Source organism: Aethalodelphis obliquidens, unplaced genomic scaffold (genome assembly GCF_003676395.1).
Source record: "Aethalodelphis obliquidens isolate GAN/ISIS:26980383/991018 unplaced genomic scaffold, ASM367639v1 scaffold62, whole genome shotgun sequence".
NCBI classification, from domain to species: domain Eukaryota; kingdom Metazoa; phylum Chordata; class Mammalia; order Artiodactyla; family Delphinidae; genus Aethalodelphis; species Aethalodelphis obliquidens.
Window position 1 is genome coordinate 10,443,458 of NW_020838006.1, and position 17,693 is coordinate 10,461,150.

The 17,693-nt window shown below is 47.6% G+C and overlaps 1 long non-coding RNA gene across 1 annotated transcript; it reads right to left on the reverse strand.

The window, feature by feature from the left end:
* Window positions 1–7,646: 7,646 nt before the first annotated feature.
* On the reverse strand, window positions 7,647–10,834 carry LOC113610322 (uncharacterized). Its single transcript, XR_003429040.1, has 3 exons — window positions 10,586–10,834; window positions 10,228–10,308; window positions 7,647–7,843 (listed from the first exon to the last, which is right to left on the reverse strand). It is a non-coding gene; the product is annotated as an uncharacterized LOC113610322 (long non-coding RNA).
* Window positions 10,835–17,693: the final 6,859 nt, after the last annotated feature.

Consider the following 17,693-nt stretch of genomic DNA (forward strand, 5'->3'; position numbering starts at 1 on the left):
GGCCTATGCTCTCTGTCCCCTCCCCCTGTTTATATCCACCCTTCCCCAAGATACCCTAATGAATGCCTCCAAGTCTGGGAAGAATAATGTGATAACCGATTATCACGGCACTTGATTGTATACAAAATCAGATTTGCAAATTCCATTGTTTTTAGTTCCTATTTTGCAACACTTTTGCAAAAAGAGAGAGAACTCCCAACCTGGAAAGGGTATGGGTATTGGTGGGTGCATGAAGATGGGGACCTACCAGTCCTCCAGAGGGAAAGAATTTGGGATGCACAGGGAGGTCCAGCCCTTGAGGTTTGGGGGCCCCATGCTCGGCCTCAGCAGGCTCATCTCAGCAGGGACAAGCTTGAGCAGAAGACAGAAGGCTCCTTCCAGAACACTGTGCTCTCACTTGACACCAGGACCCCAGTTTGCCTTTGGCGGGAGGGAATCAAATTTCCCTTCAACTCCATTGGAGTTTATTTATTAAAGAATGAATAAGATGTTTCTTGCCTATCTGGGGTGCAAATTTAAAACCACTGCACAGTTACTGCACACTACATGCCCTAGGCTTTGCTCTCATACAGGACAACAATGTTGAGTGATGGGGTTAGAACCCTCGCCGTATATCAGGCTGCCCAGATCCACTTCCCAGTAACCACTAAGCTGCTGGGTGCCCTTGGGTAACTCAGCAGTTTTGAAACTCGGGGAACAGAAAACCTTTCCAGGAGGTACTTTGCCTGGATAGTATCGTAGATGATAAAAATGGCCCAACTTCGCCCCTCTCCCTGGAGTCTGTTTTCCCACCCCTTGATTCTGGACGGGTCTTGTGCTCTGGGCAGTAGAATTTGGCCGAAGTGAACTCCTGCCAATGGGCAGCCCCAGCAGGAGACCAGGGTGCAGGAGAAGAGAGCATTAGGGTGCCTGCTCCCCTCTCTCCCTGCCCTGACTGGCCCTCCTCCAAGCTCCAGCTCTACCACACTCAGAAGATGCATTTCCTCTCTGGCCCATTAGCCTAGAAGGTGGCGTCTTAGGCAGGGTTCCCGGAAACAGAGAGAGAGCTGGGGATCCGTGAGAATGTGTTGTGTTAGCAAGTGCTCCCTGGGAACTCCACGAGGGGAGGGGGAAACAAGACCAGGAAGGGAAGGAGGCCCAGCAGGTGTGGGAGGGCTGGGTGTGCAGGTCACACCTGGAGTGTCCCCCTGCATGGACAAGGGACCCCATACCCCATCACCCGTCAGTCCTTGGCCAAGGGCTACCCCAGGGGACACTCCTGGCTCTCCCTAAGCACTGGCAAAGCTGGATGTCAAGTGCAGCCAGCCTTCTGGTAGAGAGACCCAGGTGCTGGATGCAGTGTGGAATCCCCACACTTAGGAACTGCACCCCACACCTCTTGTTTTCCCAGTCTTAGCATTCACAGAGGTGAGCAGTAAGAAAGCTTTAGTTTTAATTTCTCCAGAATAGCGCACCCTCGCACAAAAAGCAGAAGGAATGGGTGTCCCCAAACAGTTTCTCCCTTCTGCACTGGAAAAGGCCCAGGAGAAGAAACACAAAGTGCTCTGTTACCTTCTTGAAGTGTGGGGAGGGAAGAAAAAATGAATCCCTCTAAGCTGTCCTGCCACAAATGTGTGTTGAATTGAACTGACCTAGTAGAACATGGGCCCTGGGGTCAAATCCTGGCTCTTCCATGGTCTAGCTGTGTGAGCTGGTTATTTAACCTCCCTGTGCCTCTGTTTTCCCACCTGTAAAATGGGGATAACGATAACAACAATACCAATAATAATAATCACCATTTCATAGAGTAGTTGTATCAAGTGAGTGAACGTATGTAGAGCGCTTAAAACCACACTCTGACTGAAACAATCAGCACAGTGCAAGTGCTAGCTGCCGTTTTTATAAATCATTAGAACAGTCTCTTTTAATTTTGTTGCATGTTGGGAATAGTTTTCTTCTTCTTTAAAATGGTTTTGGATGAGCAGACAAAACTTCCTGCTTTAAACAAATGAAAGTTTGTACCCTTCCCCTGAGTTGGTGAAGGAAGGACAATTCAGTCCATAGATGGATTCCGAGGTGGGGCTTGTAAGGTGATTGAGGGTTGGGCTGAGGTTCTGAAGGCTGAACACAGAGCAGGACCTGTGCTTTCTTACTGCTTACCTCTGTCAGTGCTAAAACACATGCTAAAAACAAAGGTGGAGGAGGGGTGCTGCTAACCGTGGGGTCCCCTCCCTTCCAGGCCTGTGAGCTGTGCTCAGTAAGCTTATTCTGCTTCCTTCATATTCATTCAAGAGGCTGCAGGGCTGCAGCGATCTCTGCAGAGAGGCAGCACATCGAGAGGTTAGCAGCGCTTATTGAGTTAGTAATTCGCACGCACTTTTCCGGCTAGATTATCTTCCCGGAGACTCTGATAGGGGCAGCCAGCGGCTAATGCAACGCGAGGCTGCAGGCGGGGCGGCGGGGAAGGAGACAGGCCCGGAGACCTGGGGAGGATGACCAGAGGTGGAAGAGGAAAGAAGTCTTCCCCACCCTGCCTGGGGCCGTACAGCAGGGAGCACGGGCTGCATTCTCCAAGGCGCTCCCCAAATTCCCCTTCAGACACGACGATTTACTCCCCAAGTCGCTAGAGTGAGGCCTGAAGATGCCCTCAGGTGCCAGCCCTCCTAGAGGCACCTCCGGTACGGCAAGCTGCCCATCCAAGGTCCCGCCGCTCCCCGGGGCCGTCACATCCAATGGCTGAGCGGTCCAGAGACATGCAATTCCCCCCAACTCAGGAGCCCGACTCCAGAGCCCAGAGCAGACACCTTCCCCCGCTGCCCTGTGTCCTCCCCCTCCCCCCGCAGGTGTCAATCCCCATCCCAGTCACACTCCTACTAAAGGTCCCACACACTAACCTGGGGCTTGGTGTCTGCTTCCCTGGAGTCTGCCGAGTGGAGCCACCAACACTGCGGAGCCCTTTCATTTTCATCATCAAGGCCTGTCTCCACAGGTGGTTATCATACACAGTGATGGCGCGAGATTATGGAGATTAGCCCCACCTTCAGGTCCTGGCCTGGTAAAAGTGGCCCCAGGTGAACTGCGTTCCCCATCAACCTCACGACCCCCCATCCAGGGCTTTTCTCTGTTTTCTGAACTTCTGGAGCCCTGGGGCTTTCCTGGTCCAAGGTTCCCCTCATTTGGGGAGAGAGCTCTGGACCAGCTCCTCGGTCCCGGAGCTGCTCAGGTGTTACAGCTCCCGGTGAAGCCGGGCCAGAGAGGGCCAGCGGGGTGCACGGCGCTGAAGCAGGAGAGTCATCTCCGGGGCCGAAGCGCCGACACCTGGCGCGAGTACCAGGAGGCGGGCGCAGGGCGGGCACGGTGGTTTAGGATTTGCATCTCTGGATCATTTATGCGTTCTAGTTTTCCTTCCTCTATACCTTTCCTCATTTCCTCAGTCATAAACTCACCCAAGGATAAGTGACTATCGTGTGTCATATATCACTAGGCATCTAGAACGCAAGAGGGAAGCAACGACAGATGGCCCTGCCCCAGACTGCCTGTCCCACAGTTTTAGGGGAGATGTCCATCCATTCATCCATTCACTCACTCAATTATTACTTATGCAACACTTACTAGGAACCATTACTTTAGATAGATTGATAGATAGACAGACAGATAGGTAGATAGGTGATAGATAAGTAGATAACAGATAGGTAGATAGCTAGTTACTACTGGGTTCTTTTTTTTTTTTCACACTGACACCCCACTGAGGGTAGAGACGATGTCTATTCCCCCAGAACCTCTTCCGCAGGCCCCATGAGTGGTACTGACCATCAGCGCTATAAGTGCGGCGAGAGGAGAGATGATGGTGAGGCGGGTGTTATAATGGGAGCCCCATGGATGCAGCAGCACCTAAGCTTGACCTTGAAGGAGTCATGAGCTTAAGGGTGATCCACAGGGGGCCGCCCAGACCATCTGCCCTACCAACTCCTGGGACTGGAAGCAGACACAACTCGTTGAGGGTCGTGGAGGAGACAAGTGCAACCAGAGCCCTCTTAGAAAGAGCGTCTCTTCCTCTCTCCGCAGGCCAGCCAGCAGACGGCGCCTTCATCGGCTCTCCCACTCACTCCGACTGTGATGCGGAGGGCTTCCTGGCTACGAAGCTCCTTTGGCCAAGTGTCCCCGGCCCTCTGAGCCCGTGGCTCCCAGGTTCACGATCTCTTTCAAGACCCAGACTCCGTGAAGAGTCATGCACGTGGGTGCTCCCATGGTACCTGGTCGTGGCCCACCCACAGCTGACTGGTGGTCTGCAACTGCTCTCCCACCCTGACTGGCATCCTCTGTGCACGACGGGCTCGGCCGGCCTTCATGGTCTCCCGCTGTCCACCAGCCCTGCCTCCGCTCCTGGTGCCCATTTCTGGATCAGTTAGGGTCCTGTGAGCAGGCAGGAACCACTAGGTATTTGAACAGAGAGAATTTAATATGAAGATTTGTTTTTAATGGGAATTTTAATTTTTCTCCAGTTTTATTGAGCTATAATTGACATATAACATTGTATGGAAGAATTGTTAACTGTGACATTAAGAAGGGAGGGAAGGACTTAGGACTTCCCTGGTGGCGCAGTGGTTGAGAGTCCACCTGCCGATGCAGGGGATGCGGGTTCGTGCCCCAGTCCGGGAGGATCCCATATGCCGCGGAGCGGCTGGGCCCATGAGCCATGGCTGCTGAGCCTGCACATCCGGAGCCTGTGCTCTGCAACGGGAGAGGCCACAACAGTGAGAGGCCCACGTACTGCAAAAAAAGGAAAAAAAGAAGGGAGGGAATTCCCTGGCGGTCCAGTGGTTAGGACTCTGCGCTTCCATTGCATGGGGCACAGGTTCGATCCCTGGTCAGGGAACTAAGATCCCCCAAGCTGCTCAGTGCGGCCAAAAAAAAAAAAAGGTAATGAGAACTCTAAGGTATTACAGAGGTAGCAACTGCAGGGAACAGCTCCCTCCCCCTCGGGCTGGGTGGGCACCAAGGCAAAATACTGGAATTCTTAAAACACTTAGAAGCTTGGAGGGAGGACCTGACAGGTATCTTGGGGGGGGGGGGGGGGAGGGGTGGAGGAGGCAGCCAGCTGGCGCTGGCGTCTCTGTGCTCAGAGGCTGCCCCTGGGGCTGAGACCCAGACTCTGAGAAGGGGATGCCAGACGGCTTGTGCAGTGTTTCTGGCCTGGGAGTGAGCAGCACAGCTAGTTCTGCAAGATGGAAGATGGAAAGACTGCAGTGTGGATTTCGTGGCTGCTTTGGGAAGGAGCTGCTGAGGTCGGGGAGAAGAAGAAGCCTCGTGAGGCACTGCTCACGGGAGCAGAAAGCAGGCAGGGATAAGCATCCTCCTCCTCCAGCCTTCCAGTCTCTCGAGTGCCCCCTGGTGGCAGAGCCTATCAGGGATGCTGGCAAAGGAGAAATTGCGGTTTGCCGGAGAAAAGTGGTTTGCAGGTTTGCGGCAAAGGAGAAGCGTTGGGGGGCCCAGCATCACAGAGTCATAGCTTCATGCTGGCGCCCCAGGTGTCCTCTTGCTGAGAAGTCCTCCTGCTGACAGTACCACACAGGACCCCCAAAGTGACAAAAAGCCCAGAGAGGTCTATGATGGTGGGAAGTATGCTATCGCCTATTTTGTGCAAAGCGCTGTTGTGTGACTATTTCATCTTCTCGCTGCTCTGACCAGGACACAGATGCAAACCCACAAGGATGGGTCTGTGCAGATGAGAGACACCAGAGATGGAGGTCGTGTAACAGGAATACACTTATAACGAAACAGCAATGCCTATTGGAGAGAAATCATCCTTCCAGGCAAATTGACTTCTGCAGGAACCTTCTCTCAGTTGACAGAGTCCATTGGAATCCCGGTAGCGGACATTGCTCAGGACCAAGGTGGGCCCCATACCCCACCACCGACACTGCAAGGCGAGCAGGCAAGGGCTGTCCTTCCCACTGGCCAAAGAAACTGAGGCACAAAGGAATCAGCTAGTCAGACAAGGGGAGGCGTTAGCAGAACTCCTGAGCTCTTGCGGGGGGGATGGTTGCTTGATCTGCTGGTCCCAGCAAAGGAGGAGGGGGAGTCTGCAGGGGTTCAGTGGGGTTTCCAGCTCAGGTTGGCCCCTGCAGAAAACTCAGACTCCAGGCAGGGCTGGCTCTCCATCCACACAGCCCAGGTTGGGAAGCTGAGGGTACGGGCCAGCTGGCTCCCAGAAGGGGCTGCTAATTGCTCTGATTGCAACTCCAGGGCAGAGTGTTTCTGGAACTGCAAAACTCCAACAGAGGAGGAACTACCAGTGGAACATTTTTGATGAATAATTCAGTGAGCTGAAATGGGAAATGAGAAAGTTTTCTCTCCACTAAAGTGGAATTTGAAAGAACAGAGAAAGAGAAAACAATAATAGCATCAAGGCTCATCATTCTGGTCTCCCCACAGTAAGACTTTTTCTTTGCATAACCGTGAAGGATGGCTCACTGAGATTTGCTCTCAACAATCTATAGAACTTAAGAAAAGACTCACGTCACCTGATTGATGGTAAATTTGATCTCATCACTGCCACCTTCCCTTTCAAGCATTTATTCTACAAATATTAATTGGGCAACTACCCAAGGCCAAGCACTGTGCTGGGTGTTAGAGATTCTGTCATGAAGAAAACAGACATTATTCTTTTTTCATGGAGTGTGTGGGAGGGGAGAGGGAGGTATTCAGATAGTAGATTAAAAGACACAGCAAAGATGTTAAAAAAAAAAAGACACAGCAGTTGATACATTTATATCTACAATTTGAGATACATGCTGTACCAGGAAGAGAGAAATCACTGAGTATATAGGTCAGAGAGGATCGAATGCAGGGGATTTGTTACTTACAGGAGTGATGGAGATGCTGAGACGTCTGGGACAGTGAAGGAAACCAGAGATTATTAGCAGCAGGAAGCCATTCAGCGAAGGGTCAAAGAGAGGAGGGGATGTTATCAGAGTCCAGCACCTGGGGCCATTTGGGAGAGGGGAACTAGAATCAAGACAGGAGCTGCCCAAGGAGGACTGGGACCATGGAACGAGTGGATGTCTAGTATGAATGGAAGACACAGCGGAACTTAAGTCTTTGTGCAGATGAAATCAAAGCCAAAAGAGAAGGGAGACAACCTGACCTTGCCCCCTCCTCCTGCTTTTCTGACAACCACCGGTACCTCCCAGAGGCTGAGCCTCTGTAGATGTCAGGAAGCAAGGAAGCCTGAGAAATATAGTCCACAGGAGTCAGTCCCCCAAAGGTACAGAGTTCTCCAGGGGAAGGGTAGGGGGGATGGATCTGAGGGCAAACAGGCCAGGAAAAAACGAGCATTCATTCTCTGAAGGAAAAGAACAGGATATTGCAGGGAAGAATTAAAGGGATAGCGTTATTAAACTGGATGATCCTGGGAGGCCTCTGAGGAGGTCAGGTTGAAACATAAAAGATGACAAGGAAAAAAAAAAAAAAGATGACAAGGTATTCAAGCAAAGTGGGGGTGGGCAGGAGAGGAGGAGCTTTCCAGGCATATGCAAAGGCCCTGAGGCCAGTTGTAGATGGTAGTAAAGGGAAGCGTATAGAGAGTTGAGGGTGGAGATGTCGTTAGTCCAGATGATGTTAAGGAGATGTTTGGGATGTCAGAGAAGGAAAAATTCACAGGTGATTTTGCCTTCAATAGAAAAGAGGTTTTGAAAGATTTAAAACACACACACACACACACACACAGTGTCTGTTTACTTCCAGACAAAGCAAAAACTAAAAACTTTCCAAACCTTCCAGGAATATGTAAACAGATTTCCTTTGTGAACGCTGTATTCATGGTAGCTCCCTCAGAACAGATAAAGCTATGGCCTGACAGAATCTGTGAAGAAATATTTAATACAGAATTTTCTGGATCCGTTTTTTCCAAATCCCCTAGGTGACAATCTATGAAAATGAGTTAACAGTTCTTGACTCCATTCTCACATCTGCCACCAACTTGACTTGCTTGTACCCCCTTCTCTCACCTCCTGTGGGACCCTAGCAGACTTATTGAAATGCCTGTGAAAGTGTGACTTGTTTTAAATGCATTTAAAACCACACTTGTTTGCACAGTCAATCTTATTTTGTGCTTCTTGTGAATACATTTTAATCTATTGTGCATTTTAATGAGGTGGAATTCTTAGGAACAGATTAATCCATAAACTGCGATCTTCCTTGGTGACTAGTACCACATCATGAAGGTACCTGTGTGTGCAATTTTTACGAGTCATAGTTCAGTAGATCAGTATTTGATTAATTTTTTAATTCAAAATTTTAAACTGTATAGCCAGAATAATGTTAATTGATATGGGTGTTAAAAATATATTAGGAAGTTCTATTTCTAGCCGTGATGGAGTAACTGGGACCAGGCTTATCTTCTCACTGTTGAGAACTATAAAACTGAATAAAATATACAAGGCAGCAGTTTTCAGACATTAGGGAACACTCATCTCTGAGAAAAAGATCAAACAAGATGAGCCTCTTATCACCCTGGCTTTCTGTCTGGAGGTGTTTTCTGCAGAGAAGGGAATCCAAGCAGAGCACAGCTCTTTCTGAGTTAAAGAGACAGCAGTTGTCATTCAGAAAAGATGAAGGGGCTGGAAATTCGAGACATAGTACTAGACAGAGAGATGCTACTTAACAGGGATCCCCTGCCTCTGTTGCTGATTATTAATAAACATAGAATGAAGATCCAGGAAGCTACGGAAAGAAAAACCAGGGAGCTGTAAGCAAAACAGTTCTCAGGGCTGAGAGACGATCAAATTCTGATCAGTTGGAATAGAGATGTCTCAGATTCTCGGGTTTTCAGTGGATACCCCAAGTGAGTCACATCTTAGTAGCGGAGCTAAACTAACCTTAGAATTAAACCTACTTATGACCCATCCTAAGAAAATTAAAAAGCTTTAAAAAAGGCCTGCCCTGCAAGTAACTTCTCTGCCTGCCATAAAGAGGTCCAACACCCTTTAAACAAAATCCAGCACTCAACAATGTAAAGTTCAAAATGTACCGCAGCCAGCTGAAACTTACTAGATATATGAAGAAACAGGACAGTGTGACCCAAGTCTTGGAAAAATTCAGTGGAAACAGGCATAGAGAGATAGAGATGGTAGAGTTAGACAAGATCTTTAAAACAACTATTTAAAATGTTTTCAAGGATTCATGGGAAGGAAGCCCATGTCCCTAGTGACTATGAGGCCACTGTGCCAGCTCTGATCTGTGGTCTTTAGACTTCTTTAAGTGACACAAATAAGCAAATCCCCTATTTGACCTAAGCTGCTGTTCTTTGGGCTTTCTGTTATATAGGGCCAAATCTAATGTTCATTGATAACTTTTATCCTTTTCATAGGTAGATCTCCAAGGCCTTAGAATAGCACCTGGCTCGTCACGGATCCTCCACTAATATCTGTTGAGTGAAAGGATGGAATCTAACCTCTCCAGAAAACAGATGAGGGCCTTGAGCCCAGGGAAAGGAAACAATGGGCCCTTGTCACATAGCTGGTAAGGGGCAGGCATGGGATCATGTTCATTCCCTGCTTTGCCCTGCTTCCCATGGCGCAATGGCTGTGGCAGAAGGAAGCCACCTGTTCATCACCTCCAAGGCCCCACCTGGCCCCTTCTCTACCCCAGTGCATCTAGCTTAACCCTCTCTCCATAACTGTCACACCAACTTGGTTGAGGGACACAGTCTTCCAAGGATGCGGTGATAAGAGCAGCATCCCAGACTGCCCTGCTCACCTGCCTGCCAGGACCCACTTGACTCCACCACGCTGACCAGGAAGCTCCCTGCTGGTCCACGGTCCCCACCCGCCCTGGATCATGCCTTTCCAGCAGGATTTGCTACAGGTACAGAGTGTCCCCACCATTTAAATGAGATCTGGCCAGGGGCTCGGAAATATCACCCTGCCCACCCACCTGGAGCACCAGGGACACGATTAGGAATTTCACCTTATCCCCGTGTCCACTCTACGGCTGGCCTCTAACCGAATGGCCCCCAAAGCTGCATTCGTTTGCTCCCTGCAGGACAGCGTGAGGTGTTAGACAGAGGGATGCCATGATGTCCTTAGATAAGCTCTTCCTTTTCTGCCCTATCCCTCCACACCCAGGCATGGGAGAGAAAATTTAGGTTCTTGCCTGTCACCCTTTCTCAGGTATATAAGGGAGAACCCTTTCCCACAATTCTTAGGTCTAGGTTATTATGGGAAATACTCAAGGCTCTTGTCAAACCTGAGTCAGGTTGGAAGTGTTAACGCCCAAATCAGCAGATCCTCTTCTATTTAATTGACTGCAACTCAGTTCATTTTCTCCCTGACGGACAGAATACAAGATGGTAGCAGTAATAATAATATTGGTATCAGTAATAATATCAGCTAGCATTTACAAGTGTTTATGAAACTCCAGGCATGGTGCTGTTTTACACAGATAATCTCATTTAATTTTTGCAATAACCTGATAAAGCAGGTATCATCATTCCCACTTTATAGGGAAAAAAAAAAAAAAAAAAAGAGGCTCAAATAGGTAACCTGCCAAGGCTACAGTCAATAAGAGGAAGAGAGGAAATTAAGTCTCCAGACCGAGCACTTACTTCCGTGTGATACCATCTTTCCGTGAGGGGAATCTGTGAGCCCCGCATCCCTGTTATCCCTAGGAAAGAGAACACAACCCTCTGCTCGTCTCCGTTCATTCATTCAGCCTTTACTGAATACCCACCTGTGGCAGGTCCCATGCTAAATACTGGGGTTTTAAAGACACATAGTCCATGGCCCTTGCGAGGAGTTAGATTATCATGTAGCTTGTACTCATCCCTCTCCCCCTCTACCTTGGGTGCAAGATACCTCATTGCCTCCCTGACTTGGGGCATGGCCATGTCACTTACCTTGGCCAACAGAACTTGAATGGGTGTGATGTGAGCAGAGTGCCTGCATGGGTGGGCTTCTCTTGAGCTCCTGCCATTCACTATGAGAAGAGCATGCTCCAGGCAGCCACTGGTCTCAAAGGGATGCAAGACGCGTGGAGCAGACCTGGATTCAACCTACGGCTTGCAGCCAAGGCCAGCTGACCTGCAAAACTAAGGAAGAGAAAAACAAGCTTGTGTTAAGCACTGACCTTTGGGGATGGTTCGTTATGCAGCATTATTGCAGCCATAGCTGACTGATGCAGTTCCTGCTGTCAAGGAGCTCATAGATTAGTGGGGAACATGGACAGCCAATTACAACCCAGTGTAATAAGAAACCAGAGTGGAAGGACATACACTGTGCCCTGGTGAACAAAGGAGGGCTCCCACCCCAGCCTGGGATAGGCTGAGCAACGAGAAGAGAGAGTTAGATGACCCAGGAGGAAGCAGGTCCCGTTTGCCTGAAAGAGAATTCAGGGCGCTCAGAGAGCTTACGGCAGAGGAGCACGAGTGTCCTGGGGTAAGGGAGGCTTTGCTGAAGAAATGCCATTTGTCTGAGACTTGATGAATAAGTGGGAACAATCAGGGGAAGGTGGGAGTTGGAGAATAATCCAGGGAGAAGCCCAGGGGCAACAGTGTTGGGCGTCAGCCAGCAGGGAGAGGCCACATTTTGGTGGAAACTTATCTAGGACACCCAGTACTGGCCTCTGCACAAAGACCTGCACCCAGAAACCCAGGAGGGTGGCACCTTACAGACAGGACAGGGACAGATGCCCTGAATAAGGGTAAATGTGGACGATCAAGGTGGAGACCAATACTCGGTACCCGTACTTCAGACTCAAATGCTGCTTCACAGACTCAACTTCCTCCACCATGGCATGTTTCCTTTCTCAGTCCCCTCCCCGCCCTCCCCAGGAAAGTCCCCTGCTTGAAATCCAGCAAGTGGCCACCCCTTTGCCATCTGAGATGCCGAGGAGCCACCCCCGTCAGCAGGCGGAGACCAATCCCTCAACCCACTCCGGCTCCTGCAGGAGAGGTATGGGGATAGATGAGATTTATGATGCTTCCAGTTTACAACTGTCTCAAAACCAAAATCCAAGTTTACCTTGCTTCCTCTCCACCATTATTGTTGTCCTCTCCCTGTCTGCCCAGCCTCCTTGGGGGCAGTCTCTGTCTGAGGTTTGATGGGGCTGTGGATGTGGATGCACATGTGCAAACACACACACAGCTCTGGGACTGTAAACCCAAGCGTATAGAGCAGGTAGTGGAGACGGCAGTAAAAATGAAGACTATTTCCCTTACCAACCATACAAACGGGTTGGCGGTGGTGCTGAAGCTTTGAGCTACAAACAGGTCTGGGTGTGCACCTTTCTGCTCCTCCAGCATTTTGTGACATCTCCAGCCTTGTTTCTCTACCCAAAGTCCCCTGGCCTCTGTCCTGTCTCGACAAGGCACCTTGAAGTGCTGCCTTGGCTCCCATTTTGAGTTGCATCATAATCAATCAGTTTCTCTCAATCACACACACACGCAAACCATAACTCTGGGCTTAGATAATCATATGATAACAACAACAAAAACAACTAGTGTTTCATGAGCACTTACTATATGCCAGTCCCTGTGCTTTAGGCATAGATTGTCTCAACAACATTCACAACAACCCTATGAGGTGGTATTATTATGATGATCCTCATTTTACTGAAGAGGAAGCAGGCACAGAGAAGAGTAATTTACCCATCGTGCAGGAAGTAAGTGGTCAGGATCCTAACCCTGGTGGTCCAACACAGAGTCGTACCCCTAACCACTATGCTCCCCTTCCCCCCACCCCGAGTGGTATGGCATAGATTTCACCCCACAGAGGCAGGGACACCTAAATACGTACTCCTGGCTCCTCCAGAGACTCTCAGGTGTGCTGGAGACATAAGGAAAATATCCCCACACAGGGCACAAACTCTGGGCATTGACAAAGGCCTTGCCATTCGTGCAGGGAGGGTCTGATGGGGCTTCAGGAAGGTCCTAGCAGCACTTCATTATCCACTCTGTCTCCCAGGGGCAGGCATACGGCTGCCCGCCATATGGGATGTGGGATATGGATGGAAAACCAGCTCTTCCAAGAGTTTTCTGGACTTGGGCGAGTGTCACTCATCCCCCACAAATAGTTCCTGCACCAGGAGACAGGAGCAACCACTGCCCACAGAGACAGGCCTCCTTAGTGGAAAATAAAAGTCCTGGACAGTTGTCCCTTTATGTCCTAGGATCCATTATGCTCTAGACACATGGGAACAATGGTTTCCAAACTGGGTAGGTGAAGAGCCCCTCATCACCCCTCCCCCGGGAAGTTCCAAACTAAGCCATTTCCTCCTCACTGGGGCAAAGGCTCCTTCACCCCAGGGCAGTGGATGTTTATAAGGTGATTTCTACCCTTGGAGGGGCTAGAACCCAGGCCAGGAGGTTGGTGCACCAATGCTGTGGTGAGGGCAGGTCCAGGCCTAAGGTGCTGCTGGGTAGAGATGCTGCTTCCTAGAGAGCGGCCAGAGTAGGACCAGGGGTGAGTCTGCCTTGGACTGTAGAAAAGCCCTTTGTACCACCTGTGAATGCCTATGCGAAAATAATTAAAAGTTTTGAAAAGTCAAATCCTGGTTTAAAAGGGTAAAACAATTCAGGACGGCTATGGCTGTGACCTTGGGTGAGACTCAGTGGGAGGTTATAAATGCAAATGGGTTACTGCATTTCCCGTTCGTTTGCTGGTGTGTTAATGTACTCTGAATTTGTGTGTATACGTGTCTGTGTGTATGTGCGTGCGTGTGTGTGTGTGTGTGTGAGAGAGAGAGAGAGAGAGAGAGAGAGAGAGAGAGAGGAATATATGCCTCCCAAATGTAGTGAGTTTTGCAATGACCTGAATTTCTTACAAATGTTGCTTTCATGTGCTCAGGGACTTCATCAAGACATCACTCGAGAAAAAGAAAACATTGCAGGCTGGTCTAAGGCATAGCGACCTGGAAAGCGTATGACTTGATTTGCTTCCTCTTTGCAGATAGAAAAATTCAGATAAGATACAAGCTGGGGAAGCTTTTAAAAAAATAATAATTAAAATATGGAGGCATCAGCGTGTCTGTTCTCCTCTCTGAAACCAAATGTAACAATGGGGAGAAAGAGGACAGAAAAGAAAGCTACTTCTTTGATAAAAGAAAAAAATAACCCGAATTCCAAACCACACTCCTCAAGAAGAGCTGCCACCTTAAAAAGGGGAGCCCAAGAGAAAGAGTTTGTATCAGATGGTTTAGATGGAACAGGTAAAGGGAACTGAGGAAGAGGAAACAAGGCAGAAGGAATGTGCTTTAGGACTGGTGTGGCTTTGGGATGGAAGAGAGCAGCATTTATCAACCAGCTTCTGCCCTCATTGGCCATGGGTTGCCCATAAGATGTTAACTCACACACTCTATCTCTGCAAAAACAAGGCTCTCCATGGGATAGGGCAGGGAATAAAAGCAAACGAGCAGCCCTGTATTTGATGATGTCAATTAGGTGAAGACAAGAACCACTGGTCATTGCAAGAAATGCATTGAGCTTCAACCTGCAACAGGAGGACTTCCTGCTAACCTGAAGCAAACCCATTCCCCCTGGGGGGAGTGTTGGTGAAAACGTATTTAGAACCCATCCACCCAAACCCAAGCGCCGTCTGACCTAGTTTATTCCCCTGATCCCTTGTCCCAACACTGCTCAACTCTTACAACAAAGGGCTGACCAAGAAAGCATTCACCTCCATTAAAAAATGAATAATAACATGAAAGGAAATAGTACGAAATCTATACAAAGGTGCCACAAGAATAAAGATACAAGCATGACAAACAAAAAGCAGATAAATAATGATAAATAATTCATGCCCAAGAAGATGCAAGAAAGCAGAGGAAAATTTCTGGATCAACACTTCTCCCTGCAAAGAAACAAAAATCATATATAGTTTTAATGAAAAAAAAGAGCTCTAAAAAGAGAAATAATAAACAGTCAAAGAAGGAGGGACATGGTAACAGAAGAAGATGAAAAATGATCTGGCAGATCTCAGGAAAAAAACAGGTGGGAAAGAGAAAAGTATTACAAAAATAAAAGTAGAATTAGAAACAGGAAAAAAAAAGAACGGACCGTTGTGAAACACAGGGATAAAAAAGTGTAGCTAAGTTTTTTAATCTCCAGATTCAAATATTCCTTCATTTCAGGAAAGTTTTCTTCTCCTATGGCCTTGAATATTTTGTAATATTTTATATATGTAGACACTGGTATCAGTTGAAAGTTCAGAGAAGAGTTGCAACTAGAGATATTAACCTGAGAATCATGAGTGAGATAATCTACAGGCAGTGAATGAAGAATGTGGGTTGGGACATTGCAGTATCTAGAGGGCTGGATTTGCTAATATTTTATTTAGGATTTTTACATTGATGTTCAGAAGTGAATTTGGTATATAATTTTATTTCCTTGTATTGTCTTTGTCTACTTTTCATACCAAGATTATGTTAGCCAGTTAAATGTTGTACTCTTTGAATTCACTTTGTTTATAATCTCCAAATCTCCCCACCTCCAAAGATACCAGATGCATTTTCTAAACCTTCAAAGAATCTTAGCCAACCAATTTTTTAAAGACTCTTCTCTTAGAGCAGTTTTAGGTTCACAGCACAATGGAAAGGAAGGTACAGAGATTTCCCATATGCCCCCTGCCCCACACATGTGCACCCTCACACATCATCAACAGCTCTCACCAGAGTAGTACACTTGTTACAATTGATGAATCCACACTGACATGTCATACTCATCCAAGTCCATAGTTTACCGTAGGGTTCACTCTTGGTGTTGACCATCTGTGGGTTCGTTCAAATATGTAATCGCACGTATCCATCATTGTCGTGTCATACACGGTATTTTCGCTGCCTTAAAAATCCTCTGTGCTCTGCCTATTAATCCCTTCCTGGAAAACCACAGATCTTTTTCACTGTCTCCATAGTTTTGCCTTTTTTAGAATGTCATATAGTTAGAATTATATAGCATGTAGACTTTTCAAATTGGTCTTTAGTAATATGCATTTAAGTTTCCTCCACGCCTTTTCATGGCTTGATAGTGTATTTCTTTTTAGCGCTGAATAATAGTCCATTGTCTGGATGTACCACAGTTTATTTCTCCCTTCACCTACTGAAGGACATCTTGGTTGCTTCCAAGTTTTGGCAATTATGAATAAAGCTGCTATAAACTTTATCTGTGTGAACATAAATTCTTAACTACTTTGGGTAAATATCAAAAGGTATGATTGCTGGGTAATCCATTGTTTATGTGAGTGGCTATGGTTCATACAGAGCCACCCAAGTGATGGGCTGCAGCTCACGGGGAATGGGCTGCAGTTTGCTGACTTCTCAGCTCTCCAGGCAGCCTGGGGTTGCCAGAGACTCTGGACAGTCGCTTCCAGAGCCATTTGAGGAGGCAATGTTCTAGGAGCTGAAGAAGCTCAGTGGGGCCAGTGCCAGGTAGCGACAGGGAGGCCTTGAGGGAGGGTGGGGAGCCCTGGCATATGCAGCTCCAGGTGAGGAGCTCGACATCTCTGCCTCTCTGCCTACATGGGAGCTGGCTGCTGCCCTCTGTTCTTCCTCCTGTCTTCTTTTAGTGGTGAGCAAGCAGGTGCAGGTGTCTGCCCTAACAGAGCACATGCAATCTGCCCATTAGCACATTTGCTGTGTTATAAAATGCTTCATATGATAAATTTGTTTTTTACAGGCAACCTTTACAAATCTCTCTGTACTCTGGAACAACAGAAGGACCTTAGACTGTTTTTAATCTGACAACCTGTGCCTTCTTAAATGTCATTTTTATGTAGTGATTCTTCCCTCCTTGTTTCTCTTCTACATCACAAATTAATACCTCTGTTGCTGTTGTTCTATGCAGTCAATATTTGTTTAGACTTGCCCGTATGTTTGTGCAGGACTTCTACTAACACATATGGCATTATTGTGCAAATTAGGAAGAGGTGCTTCTTTCTCGAAACACTTAATTTCCATCTGTGGAAATAAATAATCACGTAATTCAATAATATACATACACTATACAATAATAAGAGTGCATAATAAACATACAAGCTACACTGTCTACCATACAACTGGCATCCCCAGATGTTGCACCTCTATGCAGTACACAACCTCTAAAACAGCCCTTGGCAGTCTAGGTTTGCCGGACCTTTAAGCCTCATTCTGCATTGTAGCTCAGTTCTTCCTTCTGGGTTCAATTTCTGTACAAAAGGACATTCTTTATAAGTTCCATAAATTCAGGTTTCTCGAAATAAATTCCTCAGTTTTTTGTTATTTGATAAATGTTTTTATTTTACCCTTGCGTTTGATGATAGGTTTAAGTATTTTAAAACTCCATGTTAATAGTTATTTTGTTCTCAGCAGCTTGATGATAATATTTCACTGTCTTTTGCTTTTATTACTATTAGTGAGAAATCTATGGTTGATCTAATAGTTATTCTTTGTAGGTAACCTGTCCTTTCTCTTTGCTTGCTTTTACATTTTTTTGTTTTGTCTTTGGAGTTCTGCCAGTCCTTTTAAAGTGTGCTACCTAGGGCTTCCCTGGTGGCGCAGTGGTTGAGAGTCTGCCTGCCGATGCAGGGGACACAGGTTTGTGCCCCGGTCCAGGAAGATCCTACATGCCATGGAGTGGCTAGGCCTGTGAGCCATGGCTGCTGAGCCTGCGTGTCCGGAGCCTGTGCTCTGCAACAGGAGAGGCCACAACAGTGAGAGGCCCGTGTACCACAAAAAACTAAATAAAT